The sequence below is a fragment of the Passer domesticus genome, chromosome Z, assembly GCF_036417665.1.
Source record: "Passer domesticus isolate bPasDom1 chromosome Z, bPasDom1.hap1, whole genome shotgun sequence".
Taxonomy (NCBI): domain Eukaryota; kingdom Metazoa; phylum Chordata; class Aves; order Passeriformes; family Passeridae; genus Passer; species Passer domesticus.
Genome location: NC_087512.1, coordinates 67370883 through 67378386, shown reverse-complemented (window position 1 = coordinate 67378386; position 7504 = coordinate 67370883). Strand labels below are relative to the sequence as shown.

The 7504-nt window shown below is 36.2% G+C and overlaps 1 long non-coding RNA gene across 20 annotated transcripts in view; it reads left to right on the top strand.

The window, feature by feature from the left end:
* Positions 1-5908: 5908 nt before the first annotated feature.
* LOC135290341 (uncharacterized) overlaps positions 5909-7504 on the top strand; it is a 52659-nt gene continuing 51063 nt past the window's right edge. For 18 of the 20 annotated variants that reach the window (XR_010353106.1, XR_010353093.1, XR_010353100.1 and 15 more), the window contains exon 1: positions 5909-6354. This is a non-coding gene — a long non-coding RNA (uncharacterized LOC135290341). The remainder of the gene's footprint in view (positions 6355-7504) is intronic. The other 2 variants (XR_010353103.1, XR_010353090.1) reach the window with 2 other exon arrangements.

Here is a 7504-nt window from a genome sequence, read left to right as displayed (position 1 = left end):
AGTGTTGAGCAAAACGCATATTTATTTTTGCCACACAAGATTTAGCTTGGTTTAAAAAATGTTCATGTGCACATATGTGGTTAGCTTTTTAGAACAATAAATAAATAAACACAATGAGACCATATTTTCTAAATTAAATGCCATTTCCTACAGTTCCTTTAGTGGACATACCTTTTGCACATGAGGAGGAATTCAGACACTACAGTTAGGCAGAGAGCAGAATCTCTACAGTCATTTTCTCTGAGCAGAAAACAGACATTTTCTTGTCATATGAACATCAGTTGGATTATTTCTATTTTTTTATCATAAACAAAACAAAAAAATACCCCAAACCCAAACATCAATCATTAAAAAAGAAAAAAAAAAAAAAAAAACGAAACAACAACAACAACAAAAACCAGCCAAATAATCAAAAAAGCCCAAGACTCACATCGTGCTGCATTGTTGTTTTCATTTGTAACTAGAGTTACTTTTTTGGTTTTTTGTAACATTGCCAACATTTCATGTTGTCTCTCTAAGCAGTAAAGGAGGTCTTGAAGATTTTCATGTGTGAAAGGTGACACAGCTGTTATAACAGAAAGTTATTAAAGTGTAATGTGTAAGTAAAACACTAAAATAATTTATAATTTGTGTGATTGGAAGGGGCCACTGAATATCAGACACTTGTTAATCATCAGTAATTCAGAACTACAACTCAGACTGGAGGAGAATACTGATAACTCTTTGCCACAGTAAACAAACAGGAAAAAACCAAACTTTTCAAACAGGAAAAGTTCTAAAGCATTATTCCACAGCTGCCCTGAAGAAAAGAAATAATGACAAGTGATTTTTCCATGTGTGATATTTTCTTAAATTCTGCTAACCTCCAGTGACAAAATTCCATTTTATTTTCTCAAAGAAATATAAACTCCCTTATTTACCCAGAAAGTCTTGCAATTAACAGAAGGTAACTCAATTTGGCTCTCAATATGTTTGAGAATTTGTGAACTTAAAACTAGCAACTGCTTAGATATCTCTATCATGACCTTACAGTATTTACTTATGTCAAGAAAACACATCACCAGCTATTACTGTGTATTTTTGGAGCCAGTTCTTCAAATTTTAAAGCAATGGACAAGGAAAAATTTAAATGTAATTTTAGTCTGTTGCTCCCAGCTCTCAAAACATAGATGTTAACAGTGAGATATCAATCAGCAACTGTTTCTGCTAGGAGACAAATTCTTGGTCCAACAATAATTTTATGAGCAAATCTGACTTTTGATACCACGTCTTTCCTGCAAATATTTCAGATGGGATAAGGACTGGACTAGCAATTAATAATAAAGAGAGTTGGTATTTTCCTTTTTCTTTTTATTTTTTTTCCCAGAAAAGTGACCTGAATCAGCTGTATGAGAAGCTAAGGTCCAACTCAGATGTGCTGCAGTGGATTCACGTGAGGATAATTACAATTACTCCAGTGGGCTGCTGAGGGGTAGAAAACCTGCTGGAAAGCACCTGTCTCTGGGAGTGCTTTGAGGTAACATGCAGTGCTGAGATCAGGAAGGCCAAGGCCAAGTTTCAGAAGGTAAAGGAAGTAAAAGGGTGTGAGGGTCACCTAGATCTGAGTAGCCTGCCCTTCACGAGGACATTCAATTCTTTTCTTTGAGGAGAAAGGTGACTTATTTATTTTATATGTGAGACCACCTTGGGCCAGAGACCTTGTGTGAAAGGAGCAAATCTATTCAATCTGGGTGAGAAAAGAGTAACAAGTTTCAGTGGCTGGAAGGAGGCAATTATAAAATGTTGGAGTTTATCACCAAGAACTAGGTGAAAAATTACTATCAGAAATCTTGGAATCACTTTACGCTGAAATTATCTGGATGTGAATTTTAACCTGTTTTCCAAGAGAAAAATCTATAAATGTTTAGTAAATATCTAAGGTAAGTAGTGTTTGCTTTTCCTTCCCACTTTGGTATCTTTGAATGTCTTATCCTTTGCCTTGAAAATATTCTTCCATGGGCCTTAATTGTATTTCTTTCAGCATCACCATGGAGCTTCCTGCCATACACTTAGCAAAATGTCAATATTTTCAAGACAACTAACAAAATGGTCAGGACCACTTTTATTACTTTCCCCTTCTTCTACTCTGTAGTTGACCAAAAGCCTTTTGGCAGCATTTTTAGTCTTTTCCTGCCCTTGTGGAGTAAGAAGGCTGGTGAAAGTACAGCCAGTGGAGAAAATACAACTCACATTTCTGACTTTTTCTTGTATTTAGAATTAAAAGGACCACAGTTTTTGTATTTGAAGCAATGCTTCCAGCACACTATATATAGTATATATAGTATATATATATGGTAGTGCTTATCTGTGTAGGAATATTATGCTTGGTGGTACCTCTTCATTTATGAACATCAATAGGACTGGTTTCCACTGATTTTCCTCTCAGTGGTCAGCAGATATAGAGATCCCCAAACTTGTAAATAGTTATTCTGCATCAATTGACTCAATATGGAATCACCTATAAGTTAGCAAAGGCAAATCTATGGTATTTAAAAAATAAGACTGGATAACCTCATCTAAAACTGCATGCTATCATAAATCCTGTTTTATATTTTCCATCAAGAATCTTAAAAATAATATTGAAATATAAGAAGGACATAAAATTACAGTAATTTTCAAAGATGAATAGTGATAGAAAAACTATGGTTGCTATGGATGAATTCTTTCTTTTGAGAACTTACTCCGGGATAAATCTTATTAATTTTGACAACTACTTTCAAATCCAGGCACTATTTTTAATGAGAGGTTGTGTATGTTAATAAATGTGTTATATAATTTAGGGTCTTTAAGTAATATAAGATGTTTATCTTAATTCATGCATTTGCTTTTAAAAAGTATCAGTAGTCGCAAGTGTTCAATTAAACATATGAAAAAAGTTGCCGTCTTCAAAACATTCTCAGCAATGACAACCTGAATAGCTCTTTGACTCTCCTACTTGCTCTACTTCTCATGTTAAATTTAGAGAGAGAATTTCAGATATATGTGGCAAGGCTCACCACTATGGGTGATAGATGATTAGGATAATGTTAAATCTTTGTGAAAATCAAGTACAACTAATTTGCTGTAGGCAAGACAAAAATACATGACACTAGAAGGTTTCACTTTAGACAATATTTGCAGCTAGGCTGAAAAATAAAATTTTTCAAATGTAAAAAATATCAGCTATAATAAGAGCTGTGGAATTCATAAAGGATTGTTTGTCGGTTTCCCCCGCCCTCTGATATTCTTTCTGCTTTTTTTTCCTGCCATCTACCTTATGTTCAAATCAATACCATCTGGTCTTTAGAAACACAGATTTGTAAAAATCCTGACTAATTTTCCTTCACCAGTGGGTGAAACTCAAAATAAAACTGTCTTCCAATCCACAAAAGAAAGACAGACCACATTGGGTTTATAAAAGAAAAAAAAAAAAATTGTGTGTCTCTTTAAAGGATTCCTTATCCTGACAGTCCCTGCTCAGAAGTAGTTATGGGAGTTACTTCTCACATATCTTTCTCACCACAGGAAACCAGCTGACTTATATGCCTGTGACTTCCTTTGTTTTAAAACTGCAAGTGTGGTACTTCATCATCACCATTTGCAAGGCTTTGAAAAAAGGCCTTTATAATATTTTTAGAACAATTAGTTTCCTGTGATATAATGGGCATTTGAGCAGTGCCATATTTTGGCTATTACTCTAACTTAAACCCAAAACATTCAGCTGATGATTTATGGCTGTAGGATTTCTTTTACTCTCCAAAACATGATAGTCTCCCCAGTTGTTCACTGGAGACTGGAATTTGTGATTTTATAGTTATGTAATATCACTTTTAATTTTTGTCTCAAAAATGAGAATTTCCAAGAGGCTCATACTTTCTTCCCCAGCTCTGTCAGTGAAAAAACACTGGAATTACTCTGGCACGTTGCAGTCATTCAAGAAATGTGTAGCACGTACTCCTGAATTAATTCCCCCACATCCCTAATAACGACTTAACAAATTTCAGCTCTTCTTTAATGGTGAAGTAATATCTGTCATACCTGGAAGCACTGCTCTTTGGAAATATACATATTATTGATTCTCCTGGCCAGAACCAAGGTTACATATCTTCTGTAAAAATTAAACTAAAAACCTAGAAAGTGCTGCAATGTCAACATCTCAGTGTTCCTTGTGCAAGTTGCTCCAATGTTCTAATTGTGTGTCCTTTATAATTACATCCAGTTGTTTAGGATAATGTGATCCAAGGGGTTTTATCCATTATTGGGGGGGGGGGGTGTGGTTTTGGTTTGGGTTTGATTTTTTGGTTTTTTGGGGTTTTTTTGTTGTTGTTTGTTTGTTTGTTTGTTTTTGTTTTGTTTTGGGATTTTTTGTCATTGTTTTTGTTATTGTTTTTTGTTTTGGTTGATTGGTTTTTTGTGATGTTTGGTCGGTTGAGTTGGTTGGTTGACAGGTTTTGGGGGCTTTTTGGTTTTTTGTTTGTTTGGGTTTTTAAGTGTTGTGAGTAAACCAGTATCTTTTCCCTTAGTCTTCACAAATTTAGTTGTTTGGGGTTTGTACAATGGACGCACACATGTATACAGTGACACACTTCTGTCTGTGGCTGCAAGTTTGTGCCTGTAACTTAAGAAATATCAAATACTAAATGGCAAGGGCATGTAAAGTCCTGCTATTTTATGTGGATCTGCCAGAGCACAAGGCTGGTACTACAGGTACCACCTTAGCCATTGAGTTCAGTTCCTTGCAGGCACAGACCCATAAGTCGCAATAAACAGAGGATCCACAGAAATCTTGGTCATGGATAATCCAAATCTGACAATTATTTCAATTGAACCTTAAGAGAAGCGATAAATTTCAGTGTGAGCAAGACCCCCATCAGACCTATCTCCTCTCACAGCTGATCTTGAAAGCATCAAAGGAAACAAACTCACCCATCATGTTTCTCTCCCTGGGCTTGCATCTAAAGTATGAAGGTTTTCACAGTCACGTGAAAAGATAGAATAAGCACCAAAATTTTATCATGAATAATATCAATGTATTAACACAGCAGACAGCAAGTCCCTTCTTCATGTTGCATTCTCCAACAGATTCCAATACATCACAGGCACTGGAATTCACCTTGCAATTTTATGTTCAGTCCTCAAGAATTTTCTTCTATTATGCAATTCTTCCTGTAAACTTGGCTATCCCTTCATTTGTAACAGACAATACATAGGTTAGCCACAATTTTTTCCATTACATATATTCTCCTAACATTCTTGCTAATTTTGGAAAATGGAATTTGAATTGAGTTGAAGTGAATTTTGTTTGAAAAATTGTGAGATCCTTTTCTCCAATGTTGGTCCTTTTAATACCTGTTTCATATTGTTGTTATGTTTTAACCTTAATGTTCTATTAGTAGAACTTTTTTTTTTTTTAATTATTGGTCTCATATACTTTTAAGAATTGAAAAGTTGCATCAAACTGGAAATGTTTTGAGATTGATTTTTTTTCCCAGAGGAAAACCTTTGGAATGTGTGGTAATTTTCAAGATGAGCTGGAAAGGCATTGAAATATAACTTATCTGCTTAAGTGGTTACAGAGTTTCTTCTGAAGAATGTATAATGTCCATAATGACACCATCTGTCCTGGTTCAGGCAAATTTGGGAGATAGCCCCAAAGGGGTTCCTCCAGAAAAGCAGCTTTAAGTGGCCCCTCCCCCTAACCGGTTCGGGAGAAAATACCTCCTTGGAGAAAAGTGGAAAACTGTTTATTAAACAATAGAACCCAAACGATATTAAACAACAAAACCTCTTGCTGCTCCACAAGCGATGACAGCTCCCCTCCCCGGGCTGCAGCTCGGCTCACTCGGTCTCTGGCCAGGCCCTGCGGGCTGGAAACGCCGCGGCCCAGGCCCGGCCCGGCGGCCGCAGGCCGAGCTGCCGCCGCTCTCTGCGTGCTCAGTCCAGAGCAGGCTTGAACAGCTCCAAAGAAAAGGGGGAAAAAACCACAGTCCAGGGAACTTCCTTGCCTCAGCTAGCTAAAAACTAACTAAAAGCAAAGGAGAGCTCTGTCCCACTGCCTGTCCATCCGCAGACAGCACAGTCCAGGAGCAGGAATGTGGAGGAGTGAGCGCAGTGTCTGAAAACAAACTGAGGCTTCTTCCTCTCCCCTTCACTCTCTGCAACAATCTTAAAGGTGTAAAACTTATTATTCAGCATAAACAGAACAAGACAACTGGGGATAAAAGCATCCTATAGCCAGCCCAGGACACCATCACATTCCAGAGGTTGAGGAGCGGTTGGTGGCTTGAAGTGTCCGGGTGTACATAGGATTAGCAATGTTTGATTTTAAGATGCTTGGTAAAATTTATATTTTTGTAACTTATGTATTGTATTTTCATTTTTTCAAGACCATAAGCTCTATAGATAGGCAGAGTGTTCATGATCTAAAATTATGCAATACACTTATGCTGATTATGTATTTAGAATAGAGGAAATTTGCAAATCTTGCAAGTATAATTTCTAGTCTACTGAGTTGTGTAAAAAACCTCTGTCTGGGGTGATTAGCAATAATCCTGGAAAACTAAGATGTTTTTGTGGAATAGTCCTATGCATAGGCACCCACTTCAAGACAAATATGTTTTGTAATTTTAATGCAATTGCAAACACAGTTTTGCTGTGATTTCCATTAAGTCTAGCATCTGTGTTTGGGTGATTTAAATCATACTCATGTTTCTCAAGTGAAAGCACTAGCTCACCAAAGCCAGTTTATTAAAATGTTTGTGTTCTTCTGTAAGTTTCTAAGCAATTTACAGAACATAAATTTATAATTAGGAGGGTTTTCAAGCCAGGGTTTCTGCAGGGAGCAAGTAAAGATTGGTACTTGTGTGGTTGTAAATGTTCATAAAAATTCCCTCAGAAAATGTTTGAAAATACTGGAAAGTCTTGTAACTTCTCATCTCAGTGCTACACAATGTGCTGCACCTTGCTGAAATTCTTTTAAAAACTGCATTTTGGTTCCTAGAAAACCTACAAAACTTTTATTGAAAGGTTAATAAAAATATGGTGTGTTACAACAAGATGAAGAAATTATTAGAGATTGTGATGTTTGCTTTGAAAAGTCTTTCTTTGGAGTCCAAAAGATGTAGTGGAGTTTGTACGAAATATTTGGGGAATATTTGCACTGATCTTGGTATTTTTTTTAGATGTTTGGGTTTTTAAATGCATTGCTTAAATTGTAGTTCATTTTTCTGGCTGCACAAATGTGTAATGTGTTTTCTAGGCAAAGAATCACAGCATGAGCAAGGGTATGAGAAACAGAAAAATGGGAAAGAATTATTTCTTAAGATTTTGCTGTCAAGAAATGGTTTTGTAAACTGCCTACTTACTGCCTATTGCTCTTGTACACCTTTTCTATTCTCAGGTGTAGCCACTGACACTTAAGAATAAGCCTGAAAGGGACCACTATAATTTTCTTCTATCTGATCATGGTTTCAAAATCCTGCACAGC